This window comes from Hyla sarda, chromosome 11 (genome assembly GCF_029499605.1).
Source record: "Hyla sarda isolate aHylSar1 chromosome 11, aHylSar1.hap1, whole genome shotgun sequence".
NCBI classification, from domain to species: domain Eukaryota; kingdom Metazoa; phylum Chordata; class Amphibia; order Anura; family Hylidae; genus Hyla; species Hyla sarda.
Genome location: NC_079199.1, coordinates 47,114,347 through 47,139,543, shown reverse-complemented (window position 1 = coordinate 47,139,543; position 25,197 = coordinate 47,114,347). Strand labels below are relative to the sequence as shown.

The window sequence follows — 25,197 nt, the reverse complement described above, 5'->3', positions numbered from 1 at the left end:
TCCTCATACCGATACCAGTTTTAGTATCGGAACATCCCTAAATAAGTTTTGATGTCTTCTTTGTACATATAGGGTTTGTCTTTGTCTTCTTTGTTGTTATAGTGGCCCTGTATTTTATGTCAGTGCTTAGGTCCAACCTGAGACTCAATCTCAACTCCTTAGCATGTCAGCTTGTGGACTTAAGCATAACAAGTGAAATGGCTAAGTATATATAAGCTTGCCTATTTTCCTGCTTTACAACACACATACATATTCTGTGACTAAGGTTAGGTTTTACTCAGGGCCACTTATTACAACAATATATGTCCCTGTCCACCAAGTAAAAGGAGTGTCAGTGTGCATGCTCGACCGCAGTTCCATTCATCCTCTATGGGATTACTAAATTTGACTATGTTAGGAAGTCTCATTGAAAGTAATAGGAGCAGTGAATGACCATGCATCTTGCCAGTCTATTCACTTGGGACAATTGACCCCTGTTATCGTCATCAGTCGATATACCAGCAGTTGTACAGGATTAGTGAAAACACGTATATTTGTTTCCCACCAATGTTTAGTAGAGAGGGGAGGGGGGCTGCATCCTATGGCCACATGATGAGGAGGAGTTTGAATGGAGCACTAGTCCTGAATGAGACGTGCTTTATTCTATGTCTATGGGATTCACAGACAAAACTAAAAACAGGGCTTGGCTGTTTCCACCTGCCCCATAAACATATTTATAGTGTGTATATAAAATATTTTTTCACTTAAAAGTCAAATTATTAGTTTCTAAATGTAAACCTATTTTATACAAATGGCACTTTACATTGTCAGGTGATCATTATAAAAAGACGCTGGTACTTTAGGTGAACTATTCAGTACATAAGCATGCTGATCAGGGACAATCCAGTACTGGGGTCAAAGGTTAATTTTAAAGGAAAGCTCAGATTTCATTGAGTCCTTTAGGAGCTGGTGTGATAGCTGCTGAAGGGAAGAAGGGAAAAAATCCTACCAAAAAAAAATCATATACTGAAGATTTACATCAATGGATAAGACTTTTTTTTTTTTTCTTCAACTTCAAAGAACTGTATAGCCAAGCTTAGCTTTTATAGTGTTCTGTCATTGTTCCAGCTGACAAGACTTCTTTTTGTGAACAGCATTACATCAATAGGGTCCTTTATTATAAGAAAGAAAAGAAGGGTTGAATTCAGGCACCTTGACGTAATCCTTTCTTGTTTGGGAGCTGCATCTAATGGACACAGTCTTCCCTCATTTCCAGTAATCAGTCATCTTATTAGAAGCTTGGCTTTTCTGGATGATGTCACCAGGATTTGGTCAATAGGTACTAAAACATTGCCCACGCTCCATGCATTGAGTGATCACATGGCAGGCCAGCAAGAGAGGTTGATATGGAATTGCAGACAAGCATCCACACGTGGTACTTTGGTGGAGGTGAACATGTGTATCAACTATTCATAAGAACTGGTGTTGATGTCTAATTACCTAAAAGATCCATTATTATTATTGTGCAAAATATCAATGCTAAATGTAAATGTGCTGAAAGGTGCTGGAGGCTTATATGATAAAACTACTCTCTTAGCTTTTCAGCAATGGTCTTTTATCCAAGCTATTACAGTATCCTGTGAAACCATACAGCTGCGTACCTAATTGTCTTGCAAACCTAAATTCAGTATGTTAGCAAGCAATAGGAAGATGGGAGTATGACTACATGAAAAGACTGATGTTAGAGACACATAGATCTGTACAGGTGCTGTGGACACAAAACAGTAGGGACATTTTAATGAGGACTATTTTCAAAGTTGATTCTTTTTTTTCTTCTATTATTGTTGCATTGGTTCTATAAAAATGATAAACTGACACTTTTCAGAAGCATCCTCCTTATTGTCACAGACAGCAGGACAGTAAATGATGGTAGATAAGATGAAATCAGGCTATTCACAATAGATAGGGCAAGATGAGCATCATGGGCCTCATGCTGAGGATTTTGATGGGCCTTCAAGTGGCCGCAATGCCATTTGTGGGTCACAGTGCAACTCAATTTACTTTCATTATGTGCAACACTGTATGGTATACAGTGTTACATAGGTAGGGAGCTGTCCACCACCCCCCACCCTCTGCTGTAAAATTATACATTTGAATGGACTAGCAACACTCAGGGCCCCTGAACCAAATAAAGCAATGTTCCCCTGCGATACTCTACCCCTGTCCCCACCTTTGCCCCACCCCTATTCCACCCAAACCCAACTCTAATAAATACACTTATCTATCTATGTAAATATGTATGTTTGTGTGTGTAACATAATAATTTTCCATGATCAATAATACCAGTATACAAGGAGGAAATATTATCATCATACATATTCCAAAGCCAGTGTACCAGGACCAATGTTACCAATAATAACAGTATACATGAAATAAATTATACCACCACACAGATTATATAATACAACAATACTGAGTAAAAATGACCATACACAAAATAACAATACCAATAGTACCAGTATACAAAAAAAAAGGGACAAATAATACTGGTGCACCAGAAAATCACTATTCATTACACAATGACTGACTAATGCACCATACTGTTACTAAATAAAACCACTGTACACAGACTGGTATTTCCCCATACCAGTGTTTCCCAACCAGGGTGCCTCCAGGTGTTGCAAAACTACAACTCCCAGCATGCCTGGACAGCCAAAGGTAACATCTGGAGACACCCTTGTAGGGAAACACTGCCCAATGCAGTGCCCATATAGAGGTAAATACCAGGTGCAAACAGAATCTGTATACATTATAAGTAATTATATACAGGACCATATAGAGGTAGATATCAGCTGTACACAGGATCTGTATACCATATAAATTATTATATACTGAACCATATGGAGATATATACCAGCTGTACACAGGATCTGTATACCATTAAAAAGTGATTAGATACTGGACAATAAAGAAGTAATTACCAGTTGTACACAGAATCTGTACATCGTATAGATGATTATATACAGGACCATATAGATGTAGATACCAGCTGTATACAGAATCTAAATACAAGAATCATATAAGTCATTAAAGTTACATCTTGGAAGGCATAGAAAATGTATTTTCTGATCAGTCGTCCTTTTTCCTTTTCTTCTCCATCCAGCTTAAACCGCCATGACAACCTCTTCCAGCCAAAACTTATCTCTTCGGCATCTGCAGGACAAAAACGTTAGACTCCGTATTTTCCAGTGCTCTCCCTACCTGTACATATTCTCCCCATCTATAGGCCCCGAATTGTAATATTGCCCCTCTTAGTGTCACGCACAGTAAAAGTGGGTATGTAAGTTGCCAGATCGGTAGGTTGCTATGTATCTAGCTAGGTAGGTTGGTAGCCAGGTAGGTAGATATCTAGGTGGGCTACTACCTAGTTAGGTATCCAGGTAGGTATGTAGCTAGGAAAGTGACCAGGTAGATTAGTAGCTAGATGGATAGCTATTTAGGTAGGTTATTACCTAGCTAAGTAGATAGCTAGTTAGGTAGATAGCTAAGTAAGTAGCTAGTTAGGCAGGTAGGTAGCAAGCTACGCAGGCTGACAGCCAGGTAGGTTTGTAGATAGATAACCAGGCAGATGGGTAGCTAGCAAGGTAGGTAGACAGCCAGGTAAGTAGGTAGCTGTCCAGGTGGGTAGGTATCATATAAGAAAAAACTGAAAAAAGGGAATTTGCACCCCTAGTGAAGGACATTACAGACCAGATGAGGGTGGTAATAAGGTTAAACTCACCAAGTTCGGTTGCGCTTAGAGCGCAACACCTCCAATAACATTCTAAAATCAGTATGTCTCCAGATCCGCAGCCACGGTCCTCTGGTAGCAGCCTTGCTGTTCAAGCTTGAGGCAGTAGGAAAAGTAGTGGAAAATTGGACTGGTCCTGGCACTGGCACTCTGGATATGAAAAGGACTAGGAACACCATTGTATTCTTTTAAGTTGATTTTATTTTACAAACACATATGCAACACGTTTCTGGTCCGAAACAGGCCATTCGTCAGGCAAGGAGTCTTGCCAGAAGAAGGGTCCGTTTTGGACCATAAACGCATTGCATATGTGTTTGTAAAATAAAATCAACTTAAAGGAATACAACGGTGTTCCTAGTCCTTTTCATATCCAGAGTGCCAGCACCAGGATCGGTCCAATTTTCCACTACTTTCCCTACTGTAGGTGGGTAGGTAGGCAGACAGCCAAGTAGGTAGCTAGCTATCCAGACAGCCAGGTAGGATGCTTGCATGAGTGGATAGGTAGGCAAACAGCCAGCTTGGTAGGTAAGTAGGTAGATCGTCAGGTGGGTAGGTAGAGGGCCAGGTTGGTGGCTATCTAGGTAGGTTGTTACTCAGCTAGGTCAATAGCTAGTCAGTTAAGTAGCTAGCTAGGAAGGTAGACAGCCAGGTAGGTAGCCACAAAATTAGGTAGATAGATGGCTAGGTGGGTAGCTAGCTAGGTAGGTTGACAGCTAGGTACGTAGGTAGATTGGGAGGTAGACAACCAGGTGGGTGGGAGGGTAGGTAGACATCCAGGTTGGTAAGTAGGCAGGAAGACAGCCAGGCGGGTGGGTAGGTAGGCGGATAGGTAGACAGCCAGGTGGGAAGCAGACAGTCAGGTGGGTAAGTAGGTAGACTGCCAGGTGGGTAGGTGATTGGATAGGTAGGTAGACAGCTAGGTAGGTAAGTAGGTAGAAAGTCAGGTGGGTAAATAGGTAGACAGCCGAGTAGGTAGGTAGCTAGGTAGGTCGTTACTCAGTCAGGAAGATAGCTAGTTAGGTAGCTAGCTAGGTAGATAGACAGCCAGGTAGGTAGGTAGACAGCCACATCACTCATCGGCACCTAAATCAGAGTAAAGTTTAGGACTTGCTCTGATTGACAGGCAGCTTTCAACTGTATGCGCACATACATTTTATTTTGGCACTCACCTGGGGATCCGAGACAAGTAGCAGGCAAGTAGGTAGCTAGCTAGGTAGACAGCCAGGTTGGGGGGGGGGCTGTTTGGATAGGTAGGTAGATATCCAGCTAGGTGGGTAAGTAAGTAAACAGCCAGGTGGGTAGTGTAATGTCCATTTATCTGTATTTTGTAATTTCTGCTTTGGGTCCTGTTCAGACATTAGGTATGTGTCTAAACAGTTTCTGTGTTAATTCTCCCTGGGATGGTAATAGTTAACCTTCTTGACTTCAGCAATGGGAGGTGTTGTTCTGTGCTGGTGATTAGACTTGTATTCAGGCCATGTTGGCATGATGTTCACTATGTCTGTCTGTGCACATATCCTGAGTTTTAACTATGGTTATCTGTCCTGTTTCATGTATAGATTTTAGCCTGCTTTGTTTTAGTTCATTTGTCGGGTTTTGATATTCTTGTATGTTCGTTCTGCATTTGCATTCACACTGTGCATTTTGTCAGTCCTGTTTTGACCTTGTTTGATCCTGCTACTCCAAGGATAGAATCCTGTTCTGAGCCTTGTGCTAATCTGTCTATCTAGGAGGGAGTTAGTCTTTGTCTGTAGTTAGGATTTTTTGTTTCCTCCTAGGCCAGTATCCTGATCACTCAGTGGAGAGTGCCCGCTGGCTAGGGGACTATTTGGCTTTGATATTGTTGTCCCTCCATGCTTGGAGTGGGGTGTCTATTGTGTTCCTTGTTCTTAGTCCAGTGTGAACAGTGCTCTTGATTTCCTGACCCATTTAGTGTTCTGACATTCAGTTAGCCTGTTCATCCTCTGCATCTCCTTGTTTTGTCTGCTGTAAACTTATCTCCATATCTAGTCTTGTTCATATAATCATATCTGCTATTTATCTTAATTCCGGTTTCTGAACAGTATGTTAGTATGCTATATCCTGCATTGTTTGTATTTTATATATCTGTGTGTTGGTTCCGTTATGTTCCTGACTTGTTTCCCGACATGTACAGTTGGTTTGCTTTGTTTGACTTGTACGCCCATGCACTTTAGCGCAAGGAAGGGACAGGCTCCAAGTTGTTGATCCATCATTTAGGGGGGATGGGCAAGTAGGCAGGGAGAGTGGTTTATAGTGACAGCTTTAGGGCTCACTTCTCCCTGCCCCCCCCCACCCCATGACAAATCTGTTAGAAAAAAATGATTCAGTATCTGCCTGTAATCAGTAAACAAAATCTAGCTGATGCATTCACTTTACCCTGTGAAGGAACTAGGGCATACCTGTACGTCCTGGGTCCTCTCCCTTTTTATAGCGCAGGGCCATGGCGTCCCTTTCTATAATGGCCGGGACCCGTGGCTAGTAACGCGCAGCACTGATCGCGGTGCCACACGATATTCACCCTTTAGACGCGGTGTTCATAGTTGATCGCCACGTCTAAAGTGAAACTAAACTACCCCTGGCTAGCTCAGGGGGCTGTTCGAGACCACCGCGATGAAATTGCGGTGTCCCGAACAGCTGCGGGACACGAGGAGGGTCCTCTTACCTGCATCCTGGTGTCCGATTGTCGAATGACTGCTCAGTGCCTGAGATCCAGGCATGAGTAATCAAGTGGCAGAATTATCGATCAATGGTTTCCTACGAGAAACCACTGGTCAATGTAAAAGATCAGTGTGTGCAGTGTTATAGCCAACTATGGGAGCTATAACAATGAAAAAAACAAGTGGGAAAAAAAAAGTTAATAAAGATCATTTTACCCTTCCCTAATAAAAGTTTGAATCTCACCCCTTTTCCCATTTAAAAAAAAACAAACAGTGTAAATAAAAATAAACATATGTGGTATTGCTGCATGTGGAAATGTACGAATTATAAAAATATCGTTAACTAAACCGCACGGTCAATGGCATTCGCGCAAAAAAATTCAAAAGTCCAAAATAGCGTATATTCGGTCACTTTTTATATCATGAAAAAATGAATAAAAATCAAATAAAAAGTCCGATCAATACAAAAATGGTACCGCTAAAAACTTCAGATGGCGCAAAAAATGAGCCCTCATACCGTCCCGTACGTGAAAAAATTTAAAACTTATAAATTTAAAATCCATATTGTGAAAAAAAGAAGCATGACATGTCGCTTCATGATGCAGCACCCTTGTTGGGAACTTTTGTGTACTGTGGCTAATCCATGTCCAAATCCACAGCAATGATGCTGGAAAAGCATGAGAACAAAAAAAATAAAATTAAAAAAAGGGTCTACCTCAGATTTCTGCTGCAGTTTTTTTTTTCAAGTTTTTATCCTTAGACTCTGCACTCCAGTCTGTCCTGTACAAAACTGATTTAGGCTTTCAGAATTCATATTGCCAGTTCATCACTGCAACACAGCTGAACCAGTAATGATGTAGTGAAGATTTCTAGAACTTTTATCACATAATGGTTCCCTATGCCTTAGAGCTGGGTGGTATGACCAAATATGTGTATCACGGTATTTTAGTAATTTATGGCAGTTCCAAGGTATATAACGGTATTTCTTTCACCCCCCCCTCCAAATAATGTGACCCGCGAGCGCTGTTCTGCTCCCCCCCAAATCATGTTACCCGCCAGCTCTGTTCTGCTCCCCCCCTCAAATGATGTTACCCGCCAGCAATGTTCTGCTCCCCCCCAAATGATGTTACCCGCCAGCGCTGTACTGCTTCCCCCCCCAAATGATGTTACCCACCAGCGCTGTTCTGCTCCCCCCCCCCCCCAAATCATGTTACCCGCCAGCGCTGTTCTGCTCCCCTCCAAAAAATTATCAGCCCAGCGGGGTACTACTCACATATGTTACCCGCAAACACTGCCCTCCTTCTCTTTGTTGCGGGCCGCTGGCGCTGGAACTCAATACTGTACGCCAGTGTTCTCCAACCTGCGGACCTCCAGATGTTGCAAAACTACAACTCCCAGCATGCCCGGACAGCCAACGTCTGGGAGTTGTAGTTTTGCAACAGCTGGAGGGCCGCAGGTTGGAGACCACTGCTGTATGCTGTATCCCTATGCTCAGGCTGCAAAAGATAAAGAAAATAAACTTTAACTTACCTACGTCGGCCTCACGCTGTTCCTTGGGACTGGAGCGTCGGACAGCCGTCAGCCTATCACCGGCCGCAGCGATGTCCCGCCTCGGCCAGTGATGGGCTGAGCCCACTGTCATGTAAGGAGCTCTGGATATACAGGTGAAGGAAAAACCAGGTAGATAGCGCAAACCACTTCCAACATCAGATCAAGGTTCAATTGTTCTTTATTGTAGCCAAAAAAACAACGCGTTTCGATGTCCTAGCCTCTTCAGGTAACAGGCTTACATACCTGAAGAAGAGGCTAGGACCTGGAAACGCGTTGTTTTTTGGCTACAATAAAGAACAATCGAACCTTGATCCGATGTTGGAAGTGGTTTGCGCTATCTACCTGGTTTTTCCTTCACCTGTATATCCATTATTCCATCGGCTGGAGTCGCATCCACGCTGACACCGGAGAAGCAGCACCACCTATTATTCTACGCCATCATAGTAGTTGTGACTTTTTCACAACTCATCCAGGTGAGCACTTTGACTTATAATTGTCTGTGCCCACCGCCTTGTATCAGAGATACTGTCCCATGGGAAGCTCTGCCTCTTTTATTTTATAGAAACATGTAAGGAACTCTGACCGGCTTCTTACAAGACAGTGCGTTTAACCTATCAATGGCCGGGGCGGGTGACATATGTGAGTAGTACCCCGCTGGGCTGATAATAAATTGGGGGGGAGCAGAACAGCGCTGGCGGGTAACATATGATTAGTTCCCGGATGTGTGGACAGTGCAGCGCTGGGCTGATAATTCATTCCCAAGGGGGAGGGGCCCAACCGGTATTGCGGTATGGGAAAAATTCATATCGTGCAGCACAAAAATTTCGGTATTCGGTATGAACTGGTATACCGCCCAGCCCTACTATGCCTTATGTTTTAATCATTACTCTGCTGAATGTAAAAAAGTAAAAAAATAGTTAATCTGCTGACTGCTAATAATTATGCATAAAGGAATACAGTAAGTAAGGGTATGTTCACACATGCATATTTTTGTTGCAGATCTGCTGCAGATTTTACTGTTTGTTTACTTTATTGGGTAGCCAAATCTACTACAGCAAATCTGCAGCAGAAAATACATGTGTGAACGTACCATAATAAGGTAATATCTGTAGAGTTCAGAATACTCATATAAATGTTGTGAAGCCTGTGGAGATGATGGGGAGGCCTGCACAGGTTTACCCCACCCATGAATTAACTCCCTTCCTATATAAAAGTAAAAAAAAAAAATAAAAAAAAAAAGGATAACATTTCAGTGCCTGTGTTCCACACCTATATATGTCAAGTAAAAATTATTTTTGGACATGTGCAGATAGGATAGTCTCTGCATCTAATGTGAGGAGATGATGGTTAGGACAATAGAAACAGAGTGTAACAAAAATCAACAGTACCGTGATCTGTCTCATAAGGTCTGTGATGTCTTCCTTCATATCACTGTAGGATAATAGGTTGAACTTAAAGGGGTACTCTACTGAAAAAAAAATTGTAAATCAACAGATTTGTAAATTACTTATATTTAAAAATCTTAATAATTCCAGTACTTATCAGCTGCTGTATGCTCCACAGGAAGTTCTTTTCTTTTAGAATTTCCTTTTTGTCTGACCACAGTCCTCTCTGCTGACACCTCTGTCCATGCCAGGAACTATCCAGAGCAGAATAGGTATGCTATGGGGATTTGCTCCTACTCTGGACAGTTCTTAAAATGGACAGAGGTGTCAGCAGAGAGCACTGCGGTCAGACAGAAAGGAAATTCAAAAAGAAAAGAACTTCCTGTGGAAAATACAGCAGCTGATAAGTACTAAAAGGATTAAGATTTTTAAATAGAAGTAATGTACAAATCAGTTTAACTTTCTGGCACCAGTTGATTTAGAAAAAAATGTTTTCCACCAGAGTACCCCTTTAAAGGGGAGTAATGAGTAATTGTTATGTTAAATTCTGCCCAGGGCATGTAATAAACGGAAAAATCCTCACGCCCCTACCACCAATTACATGAAGTCTTGTCCCACTCCCAGGATCATATCAAATCAGGATATCACAAGCGACTGAATGGCTAAGCAGATAATTCCCAATGCCGATTCCGGAAGTGCTCCTGAGTGGGGCCATACAGTGGGCAAGCAGGGAAGGTAGGTGTAGGTTTTCTTTTCTTTTTGCCACCTGTCTGAGCAGATTTATACATGACAATTACTCCTTACCAAATCACCTCCTTTATTCGACCCATATCTTTATACGAGCACAGTGCTATAGAATCAGTGATTCCTTCCTCAGGTAAGTATTTTTAGAATATATTAATAATTATGTAAAAGTGTGAATTTCTCAGTTGTATATTGATCCAGTCTGATTACTTCATCAGGAGAGAAAATTTTCTTTTTAAAGTCAGATTGGTAATGCCTTATGTGTTTCCTACCTTGTTCTGGACCAATAGGGGGAAGCAGACTATTAACTTGCTCCTTGCTCCTCTGCGCCTACCCGCCTGCGTGATATACCGTTGATGTAATAAAGTCTTCTGCTATCAAGACCTCCGCGTGAGTGCATCCTTTAATTTCTGTCTTATTGATGAGACTTTTAACTTACCAATATCTCTCCAGTTCAGCTACATTTCATCCCCACCCTTGGTTGATCTTGATGGACATTATGTCTTTTTTCAACCGTATTAAGGCTGGGTTCACACCACCTTTTTGCAATACAGTTTTTTTTTTCAGGTTTTTGATAAAAAAAACGGATTCCTCAAAACCTGACTAAACTGTATCAAAACGTGTGTACAAAGTTTTATCTGTACACGGTTGAAAACCGTATACGGTTTGAAAAGTGATGTCCGGTTGCATCCGTTTTTCAAGAAAAAAAACGGATACGTTTTGAATTTTCACTCCCTTATGAATAAACTTTCACTTGTTTGATTGAAATTCCAAGAAAAAAAACTGTGCAAAGTCAAAAACCGTATGGTAAAAACTGGATGGAACTGTACACACATACAGTTCTGTACGGTTCCCATTGACTCCCATGTTAAATAAAAACCGTATACGGGTCAATACGGTTTTTCACCTGGACCAAAAACCGTGGTAGGCCACGGTTTTCTGTCCAGAAAAAAAAAAGTAAAAAACCATGTGGTGTGAAAAACGGAGACAACCATATGCAATATGGTGAATATGGTTTTGAATGGAAAGTCTATGGGCGCGGTTTTCTGTACAGTTGCATACGTTTTTTTGTTTTTTTTTAAACATATCCAAAAACTGTATAGAAAATCGTGGTGTGAACCCACCCTAATAGATGGCAGTGGGTAGCAAGCTTTTTTCCGTATGGAGTTCTCTTTCATATTTTTCCCCAATACACCATCGCACAGCCTTATAAGTCTTTATACACCAGTTTGGCTGTCTTTTAAAGAGACATTTAACCCCTCAGACCCACATCACAACCTTTTCAGATTGCCAGCCAACACCCTGCTGTGTACTGACAAGAGGCAAGAACCCTGAAACGGCCGCCTATAGTTGGGTAACTTTTCCATCTGGAGGAGATTCTGTCTTGGCTAATAATCCCCAGTCATGTTTCAAGGATCTTTAAGTTCCAAACATTGAGTCAGAGAGCTGCTTTGCATATTTCCCGAATGGAGCATTGCATGGATTATAAATCTCTACATGCCAGTTTAGTATTCTCTAAAGGGAGATGCACTTTCCCCTCAGTTCCTCCATACTAACTATGTAGTAGTTTCCCTTTTCCTTAAGGGTTGCTTCATAAAAATAATTCCTTTAAAAAAAAAAAAAAGCCATGATTAGCTGATTTCCACAGGTCAAGTTTCTCTTACCTCAACGGTGATCTGGCCAGCCCCAGGGGAAATGAAGCCTGACATGCCAGTGATTCGAATAAATGGGCATCCATGTTATTCATAGATGCTCTGTGTCTTGGCACCTGGAGGATTCCTGAGCAACCTGCCCAATGACTTTTAAATGCTTATTGGGCTATGGCTAAGTTCACACGTCGTAAATTGTACAACATATTTTATTCTACATGTGCATTTTCATCCGTAATCAGCTAAAATATAGGCTTTTTTATGGACTTTTTTTTCCAGATTACGGCAGAAAGTGCGCACGTAAAATAACATACGTCAGTACATTTTACAATTTGTAAACTTAGCCTTAGAGCCAGGGATTGACTTGATGGAGAAAATGATTTATCCCCTAACCTTTCTGAAATTTAGATTAGAAATCACCTAAAGCTATAGATGTAAAAGTGTGAGATCAATATGTCTGCTTCCCAGTAACCAATAGGTTAAAATCGTCCAGGCTTTGCAAACATGAAGATTAAAGTAATTATCCAAATCAACACATATCTGGGGTGCAAAATACACTTTTTGTTGTTTTTCTCCCTCTCAAATTTTTAATGAGCGCACGTGCGGCAGACGGAGGGGGTTACTCTGGTTTTTCCACCTCCCTCCAATTTGGCTCGCTTGAGTAGTGTTAATTACAAGTGCCCTCCTAATCTCCCGCTCATCACAATTAATTTTACTTCCAGATTAGCAGAAAAGTCTTCTTAAAAATCTTGCTTTTGAGATGCCAAAGAACAAATTGCTCCCGTCCGCTTCAAGCGTATATCAAAGTCTTTGATATCTTGAGCTAAAATGGTATTAATCTCAGCAATCAACAATTTTATGGGCAGCACTTTTTGCAATATATAAGTTGAGAGCCATGGATTAGTTTCTGAATATGTCGTTCTTCTCCGAGGCAATGAGTCTGTTCATCATTCTCCTGGATAATAATTCCTCGGCTGTCATTTTACAGGACGAGTTGACCTTTCAAGACTTAATTACACTTTTTTTCTAATATAATTGTCCCCATCAATTTAATCCAAGAATTATATGAAAAATACTATTGTTCTGCTGTGCCAAGTGGGTATGAATAGGGTAATAAAGAACGGTGTCACTAACAGGACAGCTCAGAGAAGTGTAAATTACAGCACTTAATCCTCTCATTTTATATATGGAGCTAATGTTTGCGAACAAAGCTTCTATAATGATAGCACTACTTCTGCTAAAGGTGGCAAAGAAAACCTACAACTTGTTACTCAAGTGGGAACTTTTGTTCCACCCATAGCACTTTGCTGGGAAATTTTTGTTCCTAGCTACTCAACCCATTTCTACGTAAGAGGATACCTTACCTCTAAAGCAGGGATTTATAGCCTGTGGCTCTACAGATGTTGCAAAAATAAAGTCTCAGCATGTCATAAGAGCTGCAAGCTGTTGAAACATGCTGGGAGTTGTACTTTTCATAGATGGAGATGAATTTATATAGGACATAATTCCCCAATCGGCGGGTAGAACTCTTTTTTATCTTTTATATGGGAACTGCAGAATGAGGCAGAGACAGACAGACAGAGAAGCTGTAGCAAATTGTAGTGCGTGTTATATCTCATCCTAATGCTGGATTTAAAGCTTAACACTGCTCTATCATGTCCTCCATGCTGCTGATGTTCCTGAGGGCGTGCTAGAAAGATATAGGGAACCAGTTTCCCTTCTTCTGCGTGTTCAGTGTATGGGAGACATAATAGGAGCTAGTCTATACCCACATGAAATATACCATATGTAAGTCATATAATGGCACTACTCTTAAAAGAGTAGTCTAGTGAAAAATAGCTTATCCCATATCCAAGGATAGGGGATTAGTTATAGATGCCGGAGGATCTGAGCGCTGGGACCCCCCATGATCTCCTGCACTGGGCCCCGGCAGTTTGCCAGATGCTGATGTCCGACCCCCGCAGGAAGCCGCGGCCGACACACCCCCTCCATGTATCTCTATGGGGTACATGGAGTGGTGTGTCGGCCAGCGCTCCGTGCGGGGGTCAGCACGACCCCTTTCCAGCCGACTGCCAGGACCCCTTACAGGAGATCGTGGGGGGTCCCTGCGCTCAAACCTCCCACGATCTATAACTTATCCCCTATCCTTGGATAGAGGATAAGTTATTTTTCACCAGACAAATCCTTTAATGTAAACAAACATGACGACTTTGTAGAAAGGCAAGTAACCATTTAAGCACAGAGCAGGGTGATCTGGTCATGACTGTCCCAGGCAGACAGACATAATGATCACCATGTCTAATACCTATGGCATTCACATGACAAAATCTGTCTGGAACTGACATGTAACAAATCCCATTGCGTTAGTAACAGTGGCACTGCTACAGATAAAGAGAACATCAGATAATAGGTTAGAGTATTGCTCATTATGCAATTTACAAATATTCAATAGGTCAAGCCATGTGTGAACAGTGGATTATTGTTTTCCAATTCTCTAAAATGCTATACCCGGAAGCCTCAGACTAATATCCAACATCTACAGTTTTAAATGTGCCCTAAAGACACATCTCTTCAAGCAGGATAAAGACGTTCCCCAACTGCTCTCCCCCTACTATAACTTTGCCCCCTATTGAGACCTCTGGGTCCTGGAGACATCAAAAGTGCAATATTCAGCAGCAACCCCCCCATGCTTTATGCACTTTATACATTCAAAATTTAGTGGATGACTGGTTAACCCACCTTTATGTAACCTACCGTATTTATAAAACATGGCTGGAGCACAGCGTCTATAAAGCACTTTATTCCTTTTTGTCTCAACCCCATCTCTTATAGATTGTAAGCTCTCGAAAGCAGGACCCTCTTGTTTGAATATTTTGTGCGCAATATTGTAATATTGTGATGTCTGATACTTGTCTTTATTTCTACCCCCAAAATTGTAAATTCTGCTGAATCAGTTGGCGCTATATAAATAATAACTATTATTATTATAATATGGGAATTGCACTATAATACAACTCCCAATACATTATCTAAATACAGATAAGCTTTGAATACAAAAACATTTTTACAGTAAAGAAAAGAAATCCCTTTTACATTGTAACATCCAGTATAATTTGTATTTTGAGCACCAGGACTTCTTATCCCAAATAAGAGGTTGTGACAATAAGACAGGTACAGCTGCTAAATAGGCAGCACTACTTCAGGGCCCAGGAGGTGGAAATAGATGGACAGACCCAGTGCCGTGCTATTGCTAATTCCAGATTTTACTTCTTACTTACTTTTCAGTAAGGCATGTACATCTTCACAGATTAAGTAATAGTGAACAAAGTCTTAAAATGTTGACAGTGTATGTGGCGGTAAAGGTAGCCTGGAAGAGTCCCCCTTTTTTATTTTCCTATGGGACCATTTCAGTGTCTGGCATCCTGGTGGAGGAAGGCCTACCGTATTTTTCGCCTTATAGGACGCACCGGTATATAAGAAGGACTCAATTTTAAAGGTGCAAAATCTAGAAAAAAAAGATTCTGAACCCAACAGTGATCTTCAACCTGCGGACCTCCAGATGTTGCAAAACTACAACTCCCAGCATGCCTGGACAGCTGTCCAGGCATGCTGGGAGTTGTAGTTTTGCAACATTTGGAGGTCCGCAGGTTGAAGACCACTGGATAGGAGGTAATACTCACGTGTCCCCGCTGCTCCAGACCCGTCACCGCTGCCCTGGATGTCGCTCCATCGCTGTCGCCGCGTCCCCATGGTGTCCCCGACGCTCCGGACGTCTTCTTCCCCGGGATCCACGCTCTCCGAAGCCGTCATCATGTCACCGTCATCATGTCGCTACGCACGCTACTCCTATTGGATGACGGGACGGTTTGCGCGATGACGTGATGATGTAGAAGGAGAGCGCTGGCCATGCAGGGGATCCCGGCACAGAGCAGACACCAAGGAGGCAGGTAAGGTCCCTCCCGGTGTCCTGCAAGCTGTTCGGGACACCATGATTTCACCGCGGTGGTCCCAAACAGCTTGACTGAGTAGCCAGGTTAGTGTCACTTTCCCTTCAGACGCGGCGGTCAGCTTTGATCACCGCGTCTGAAGGGTTAATACAGGGCATCACCCCGATCGGTGATGTCCTGTATTGGCCGCGGGTCCAGGCCGTTGATGGCCGCAGGGACCGCCGCCATAGGTGTGTGTATTCGCCGTATAAGACGCACCAACTTTCCCCCCCCCCCACTTTTGGGGAAGAAAAAGTTCGTCTTATACGGTGAAAAATATGGTAACTGCCGACTTTTCTCAGTGGAATAAAATATTAAGGATTCTAGTACCTAAGCAACTGAAGACCTATAACTTTCTCTCTCAACCCCATGCAAGTACCCAGGGATGTACCTAGAATTAATTGGGCCCCATAGCAAAATTTAGAATTGCCCCTCCCTCTCAAGTACCTGGGACTGTTGTCAGGTGAAGGTCCGAGCTGAACACCAGTAGTAAAGATACAGAGCAGTTTCATCCAGTACCACTTGAGAAAAATGATGCACTCACAGACTTAGTTTTAGTCCTTAGTTTTCTTTTATTCGTAATCCATATTTGCAGTTTTCAGGGAAGATTGTGCAGGGTAGTGAAGGGAAGTTACAGGCAGGGGACATTCACTGGGACAAGGCAATTATGCATTATAAAGTAGGCAGTTTGTATCATTATAAAGTTTGCTAACTGGTTTATCTAGATACATGAAGATTTATAGACATCTCCGCTTATATCTGAACTGCTAATATTCCCCCTGCGATTCAAAGGCAGGTGCACAGAAACCTCCAGAGATGCAGCAAGATTCAGAACTGCTTTGAGAAATGATTCCTATAAAGCTCCAGAACAACAAAACCATAGCTATCTGCAGAGAATCGCTTACAGTGATCATATTCTTTGAACTGAGACATAAAATTCGCAACATCCTGCATTTTCTTACATCTTCAGCTGGCAATGAAGTGCTTTATGGTACAATATATGCCTTCTGTCAGGACATGAATTTGATCCCTACAATGTCAACCATAATTTCCTGATGATCTCCGTAATCACTTCTCATGTACCACTAGGACAATGGGTTTGTGTCTAAACAGGAAGCCACCTGCTTGTATAATAACTGATTTTTGATTTGGCTGATGGGCTATAATGATACGGACCAGAATACATGCAGCTGGGTCATACCAACGATAGCTTCGGTCATTACACTTAAAGGGGTCTTCCTGCCAAAAACGCTCATCACGAGTCCTGCGTCCATTCAGCTATGTGGACCTGAAGAATATAGTCCCTTACTGGACTTTGCTTTCTTTGTCAGGACCATATAGTTGAGTGAGTGGTAGCATGCATGTAAAACATTCACCTTCATTCAAATGGGGGGACATGGAAGGCTCACATCCACACTGACCACACACTTATCACCTATCAGCCAAGCATGCATGACATTTCAGTAGGAAGAGATAGAAACCAGGGATGAAGCTTGGGAAAGTAGTATACGGGCAAGTCATGTGCACTGGCTACTAGATGTGTGTGGAAGGGGGTTGTGGGGGGGGGGGGGGGGGACAACAGCAAGCCACTCTGCTTTGGCCACGTATCAACATAGCAGTATCTTTGCCTTGACAAAAGTGCCTAGTGCCTAGCTGTAACTAAATCAACCAGACACTGCACTGCTCATCTTTGAAGAAAATGGATGGGACAATTTCTATCCTTGTTTCCCTTTCATAACCCATCAGACCAGAGCTAATTGACGAATTTGTAGAGCTATTTACATCAAAACTTAAGTATTTGTTAGTAGAAAAACCAAACCTACTACATTAGTGACCATCCTGGAACCCTAAACAAATTTGAACATCAACTGGACTCTTGAAATCAATTCAGACGTCAGACCAGATTCCTAAAATGTATATAGACCACAGACCAGACTGATAAGATCAATTCAGCTTAATGACTGCAGAATTAGTGGGGGGCAAACTCAGTCTCCGAGTAACAGCAGTACATAATAATCCGTAAACCTCTGAAAGTAATATTGTATCTTAGGGGGAAAAAAATGATCAATGACGGGTCTGTTTACTGTCTACATTGACGCGCCCACAATATTCAGACACTTGTAGAGTATTTTGTAGTACTCTAATTAATATCTGTTTACATACTCAAACTTTCATTGCAAGAATCTGGTTTGAGCTGATAGTCGCTTCTATCAGAGAAAGCTTCCCAGTATGTGGGTTCAAGGGCGGAAAGATAATCCTCTTTCATCAAACATTACACATTCACAAGTAGACACCTCGCAGTCAAAGGTATCATGTAGTCTTTGAAGTTCTAAAAATGAGATTTGGACTCCTTAGGAGACACGCATTAATTACCGCTGTGTATTCAGACGGAACAACCTCCTGGGGTTTCTTTTGGAAGATTTGATAAACCTTTTAGGAGGAAAAAAAAAAGTCAAATACCAGATCCTGTAGCAGAGATATTCATATCAAATGAACAGCTATTTGGCAGACTTTTCATTTGGATACAATTTCTGCATTTTACGTATGATGCTGGATGATTTCGTGTTACGGATTCTTATTGTAGTGGTACAACAATTTTCTTTTTGGCTCTGGAGCTGCACCTGATCTCCTTAAGAATGCTGCCAAACGACTTGTGTGTGTACAAAATCTGTCATGTAAAGAAAAATAAAAATCAATTACATTCAAACAATGCACATACAGATGTAGCAGAGCTGAGTCATATGGACTCCTGAAGATATCACCTCTGGGATTATTTGAGAGTTTAAGACTACTAATAAATGTAAATTTTAATGTAAAACTGAGTCTGTAAAAATAGGCATTAGAGTTGAGAAACTGTACATTAAGATTTGCCGAACCTGAATCTAATAAATCGGATGCAGATTTATTTAGTATCCCACTGTTTACCTTGGCCGAGCCACTCACCCCCTCTCTCTTCGCCATCCTAGATTCCCTGCCAGGCAGTGCCTACATAGACTGCTACACCGGTTCTCTGGTGCCTGGACAATATTGTAGCTTGTCTACTAGTAGCGGTATATGCTTGTTACCTGACTCTCCCTCTGTCTGATCTTGCTATACCTTGCTGATTCTCCTGTGCAAGACCTGGACTGTTGACCATGCCTGGGTTTTCATCAAACCTGCACCACTTGGCTGCATCTGAGCTTCTCAGCTCTGCTGTCCTATGCACGCAGCTCATCTATAACACCTACTCAGCTCTGATATGTTGTATTCTGCTGTTCTGCACTACTGCCATGTACAGCATCTGCTCCCAAGTTTTGCCCAAAGTAAAACCTGTAGGTAGCACAGCGTGTCCACCCCTGTTCGGTGTTACATTTCATCTTGTAAAATTCTGGACTGCCTCATTCCTGACCTGTCCAGAGAATAAGAAAACTTGGAAAGTGTGACGACTTAATGGATTTGATAAAAATTTGGGTTCAGCAAATCTCACTGTAGATTCACTCCAATATAATAGGCATCCGTCTATGTATATCAATGTTCTAAACAAGACAAAATGATGGATGCCCCTAGCTGAAGACTACATCTGCTTAAGTCATTTGATGACCCCTGATTTCCCCTTGGATTCTGCTCGTGTAATGTGACTTTTGGCTCCCAAGCCCTTAAGTTGTTGCATTGATTTTAGAATTAGTCTTTATCCTTGAGCATTAGCCACTTTGTAATGTGGCATAGACCAGTGCATACATTGATATAATGCATATACCCCTCAGCCTACTTCACCTCATTAATGTTCCCTGTATTGATACTAAAATCGACAACATAATCAAGACTAAAACTAATCTGGTGATGTATTTCTAATTGTCTCAATTACGCAACTTACATGAGCCGCCACATCCATAAAAAGAGGCCTTGAAAAATCCAATTTAATTCTACAAGATCTGCAACCACCTGGTGACCATAAACATTAGTTGTGTTTGATCAGAAGCCAAATTCAATAATCCATCAGATGCTCAATAACATCATCTTGTGGAACTGAAATAGAGGGAAGGTGTTAATGTGAATGTCTACCATACTGCATTTTTCAGTCTAAATTTGTCAAAAATCCTGAGCTGCTTAGCTTCATAAAAAATAGCTATATAGTTTTTAGTTATTTTTGTTGTTGTTTTTATTTTTAACCTGTTTTTCCCTTTACACAACCAGGTAGCTAAGGATGTGTTCAGATGCTGCCCAGTATATGTACATGAAGTATTAAAAACACCATCTGCATCAGGGCTCAAGTCCTTCAGGAACATATGGGAACTGAGTTCCTGCACTTTTTTCACAGTACAAACACTGTTCCCATTAGCAGGAGTCCTGCAGGACCGGCCCTTGAGTGGAAATATTTAGTTCCCACACTTTTTTCCCTGATCCGCATTTAGTGCAGAGTAAACATGTTGCTGTTTTTTATAGTGGATTCTACTTCATGCTCCATGGGAAAGAAATATGCAAAGTAGTTAATTTTCCTGAAGGAAAATAGCAGCGCTACTTACTGGAGGTAGCTTCCCTCACAATCAATGTCTGACTGTAGGATATATGTTTAAATTTTTGCGCCGATGTCCGAGCCCAAGGCTTGTAGTGCTGGCGATGCTGATCAATACGATACTCACGGCGTCCAGATTCCCCCAGCCGTTCTGCCGCAATTTGCCTTTTTCTTTTTATGCAAATGAGGGGCTTGGGGCATGGACAGAGGTCCGAACAGAGCTAGGGGCACTCTGACGTAATTTTCGCCGGGCGGGCGCTCCACCCGGCTCATCAATATTTATAACCCCCCTCCCTGCTCTTGCACCCCATGTTAGTGTACAGGACATGCGCCTCTTCCCTCCCTGCTCTTGTGCTCAGTGTTAGTTTATGGGGCACCCAGGAAGCGGCGCATGCGCCGTACACTAACACGGGACGCAAGAGCAGGGAGAGGGGGTTATGAATATTGATGTGCCGGGAGGAGCGCCCGCACGGCAAAAATGACGTCAGTGTGCCCCTAGCTCGATTCGGAGCTCCGCCCATGCCCCAAGGCCCTCAGTTGCATAAAAAGAAAAAGGCAAATTGCGTCGGAACGGCTGGGCGAATCTGGACGCCGAGAATATTGTTTTGATCAGCATCACCCACACGACAAGCCTTTGTAAAGGTGAGGTGCAAGTGATACTGCTGACAGATTTCCTTTAATGGGTAGGAAAATACGCAGCAGCAAATATTCTGAAAAATACGGCAAAATATGGCACATCTGACCCTACCCTTAAGCGTTTCAGCCACATGACCCACATCAATGCAGCTGAAAATAAACAGGCTGATGAAAAAAATGTAGTGAATTTAAAAACAAAAGTATGAGACAATTGGTGCATGCAAACAAAGTATAAAATCCACATTGTCTACACAGGAAGTTTTGTTGCATTTGACATCGATAGAGTAAATGTGATCACTTGCTCTGTACATTTATGAGATTGATAGCATACATAATTTATTTGCAAGGACTCAGTATGACATTGTGAAGCTTTCACTTAGTTCTTGTTTCATCCTGGGATTTCTCATTAAATGTGGAAACTGTATGATTGTAAACAGCTATATACACAGTGAGCAGCAGCAGGGCAAGTGATCACTGGGGGAAAGGAAAATATAATACACAAGCCGCAGATATCCAGACATATGGCAATAAAGTGCTCAGAGGTCACTTGTTGACCTTGAACAATTTTCTGCTGACAGGAGGCACAAAGACAAAGCTGTTCTCAGGAGATCTGTGAGTTAAAAGGTACCTCCATCACATATAAAATTACCCATGTTACACTATAAAGTAAATAATACATAAGTACACCAGGAAGAAAACAATATTGTGAACAGACATTGATGAGATTCACCCTGTTCACACAGTGATTGCTCTATGCCATCGATCAATGGTGGCAACCACTTTAATTAAAACGAATGTCAGATTCTGCAGCCTTGTACACAGAGTGCCCTTACTTATCTTGGTCCTTCACTGTAGTGGGTGTTACGATGTAATTTCCCAATCTCAGGAACCTGCTCTCACACATGCAATAGAGGAAATTGAGTTATATATTTAGGATGCTAGAGCCTAAAGTGCATGGAGAAAGTAATTAGATTATATATATATATATATATATATATATATATATATATATATATATACACACACTGTATGCTCCATGTGTGCATGGCAAAGACCCTAGAGATGCCAATGTGCCCAATCATATACATCCTCTTCTATATACTCATACTCTGTACATACACATGAAATAAAAGTTGACAACAGACTAATGGCGATGCAGGGCAGAGGCTCGTGAGGTCACGTCCCCTCAATGCAAGTCTATGGGGGCGTGCCATCCCTCCTATAGACTTGCATTGAGAGGCGTGGCTGTGATGTCACGAGCGGGGAGCAGCCGTGATGTCAGGAGCCTCTGGCGCTCCACCGCTGCACCCGGTGCTTGAAATGAATGCCGGGTGCAGCAGAGAGATCGCGGGGTCCCCAGCGGCGGGACCCCACAATCAGACATCATATCGCCTATCCTTTGGATAGAGGATAAGATGTCTTGGGGCGGAGTACCCCTTTAAGCTCACTGTGATTTAAAAAGCATACATCTATGGGATTCATACAAATGATCCCATAGATTGATCAGCCACATTCTCTCCTATCAAAGTCCAATGTGTATGGGCAGCTTTAGAGCATGTGGATGTCATGATCTGCTCTTCTCTGGCAGGCCCTGTTCACTGATGAACATTCAGGTTTACACCATGGCTACTGGCTTTTCCTAAACTACCTGTTTCAGAAAATACTTGTCTTCCCTATAAAATAACAATTCTAGTGTGATGTCCCAGTACAGGATATAGTCCCGTACAGTACTTGGGCCCTGTCAGGTTGAGTCCCTCTGTATCCTAGGGGCTCTCCTGCAGTGTCCCCCCATAGTAATATATATTATGTATAGTGTTATGTGTGTTATGTATAAAAGACCTTTAAAGGGGTAGTCCAGTGGTGAAAAACTTATCCCCTATCCTAAGGATAGGGGATAAGTTTGAGATCGCGGGGGTCCGACCGCTGGGGCCCCCTGCGATCTCTCTGTACGGGGCCCCGGCTCTCCGCCGAGATAGCGGGTGTCGACCCCCGCACGAAGCGGCGGCCGACACGCCCCCTCAATACATCTCTATGGCAGAGCCGGAGATTGCCGAAGGCAGCGCTTCGGCTCTGCCATAGAGTTGTAATGAGGGGGCGTGTCGGCCGCCGCCTCGTGCGGAGGTCGACACGCCCCCTTCCAGCGGGCTGTCGGGGCTCCGTACAGGAGATCGCAGGGGGCCCCAGCGGTCGGACCCCCCGCGATCTGCAACTTATCCCCTATCCTTATGATAGGGGATAAGTTGCTCACCACTGAATCACCACTGGACTACTCCTTTAAGGACCTTTGAGTTAGTCACATGATGATGTGTTCATATGATGTGTTTGTTACCCAGAGAGCACCAGCTAACCAGGTGACCTGCAGCTTGACCTATGGGCTTCTGGCTCAGCCCCCCTTTATAAGAGGGGCAGCCATTACAATCTCTCTCTTGTGATTCACTTCCTACTAAGGAACAGTAAAGACCAGATGTCTCAGAGCTAGTGTCCAGCACATCTGGAGGCCTCAAGACTACCTACAGCCACATGCCAATAAGTCAAGTCTTCTATGTCTGCTGTCACTATCTACAGTTAAGTCAAGTCTATAGTCAAGTCTATTATAGTCAGTGTAGCTGTCCTCAAGTCTGTCAAAGTCACTACAAGTCCCAGCAAGCTGCGAGGTCCTTCTGTGTTACTGGCCACCTCTCTGGGATCCTGGCCTAGCTGTAAAAACTGTTACCATCTGTCTATGTCAGTAAAGCTACCCTTAAGCCTAACCTGGTCTCGGACAATTATTGCCCTGCCTAACCTTGGGATCGCAGTACTACCGTTCGGGTGGTTAACAGGAAAACCACGCCCTGGTGTCACGAACATTTAGGGGTTTATAACACCTCCCCCTGGACTACAACATCTGCCCCATACACCTCACCTTTACACCCCGAGACACCACAAAACTTTGGCGTCACGAAACGCATGTGTGCCTTAACCATAAAGCAGCAATTCCTCCCCCTAGTCAGGGTCTGAAATGTGTCCGCAGTTGCGAAAAAGTTTGCACCAGAAAAGTGTACGGGACTTTGTTACTGAGATGTGTATTTACCATGGCGCTGAAAAAGTAGAGGGGGAGGTGAAGAAAACTGTGCTGTTTATTGTGAGAAAGTCTGCAAAAGTTAATTGAAAATGTGCAAAGTCAGGGCCGGAGCCATGTTACGCGCCAAAATGTCTCCCGTACCTGAAAGGGTTAATCTGATGGCCAAAGGTTCCATCCAGAGCCAGTGTCATGCCCCTGGGCGTGGAGATCATGTTGCCGTGTCCAGTCCGAGGTTGAACTTGGCAGGTCCACCCCCTTGTTTCCAGGGGGGCGGACAAAGAAGATGCACCGCTGAGTCGCTTCCGGTCCCAGGCCCCGATGATGACCTCCTTCCGGACGGCGGCCATCTTGTCCAGTATAAGAAGCGATGCAGAGTCTGACTTCTTCAGTTCACTGGAAGCGCTGGCTGGGAGTGAGAAGATGGCGTAGTCGCTGCAAGTCACGTGTGTCGGGAGTCCCAAGATGTACCCGGCTCTGGTCAAGTACCCGCTGCTGTGCAGACTCTGCCAACACCAACGCTGGCGAAATGTAAGTCACTGGTACCGGGGGGGCCCCTGTATACATCCTGTAGTGCCCCGCAGCGCCCCTGAAGATTTGCAGCATAAGGGGAAAGGACTATATGCGGGGTCCCAACCAATACTGACAAGGCCGATACAGCCCCCCAGCAAGTCTCTTAAAGGTCCAGGTAGCCACACAGACCACAGATGGCTACATTCTCTGTCTCTGCTGTGTTGGAGTCACAAAGAAGCGCAACAATCAGGGAAAAAGGACACCCCCTGCCCAGCATCAACAAGTCTATCAGATTTGTAAAAAGATGATGGAAATCATGACCTGAGAGGTGCAAACAAAAGACCTGAAGGAAGTTGTTAACACACTGATTCCAAGCATCCTAGGCCAAGGCCTGACAACCTATCTATCCTCTCCATGACATCTATTCAAAGTTAAACTTAAATTTGCCTAAAGGCCTGACCCGGCCCACTCTTGAAGCCACAGAGCCTCAGGCACCAACAGAAGTACCTCGGACTACTCCAGCAGTTGCGGAGGTTTGGCCGGACCAACAGGCACCCACAGTTTATCCCCCAGTGGCACAAGCTTCTGCGGTGAAAGTGGTGATCACTGTCAGTCCAACTATCACTAACTCCCGTTTGTCCCATGTTTCATGGAACACTTATGTTGACCCCATGCAGGGAGCCCAGTCTCGCAACCCTAGGTTCATATTCCAACCTAAGGCCCAGTCCGACAGGGA

At 43.1% G+C, this 25,197-nt stretch overlaps 1 long non-coding RNA gene across 1 annotated transcript in view; it reads left to right on the top strand.

Moving 5' to 3' along the window:
- The first annotated feature begins 3,139 nt into the window (after positions 1-3,139).
- Positions 3,140-25,197, top strand: part of LOC130294850 (uncharacterized) — a 61,818-nt gene continuing 39,760 nt past the window's right edge. Inside the window, exons 1-2 of the long non-coding RNA XR_008848640.1 lie at positions 3,140-3,207; positions 10,418-10,517. This is a non-coding gene — a long non-coding RNA (uncharacterized LOC130294850). The remainder of the gene's footprint in view (positions 3,208-10,417; positions 10,518-25,197) is intronic.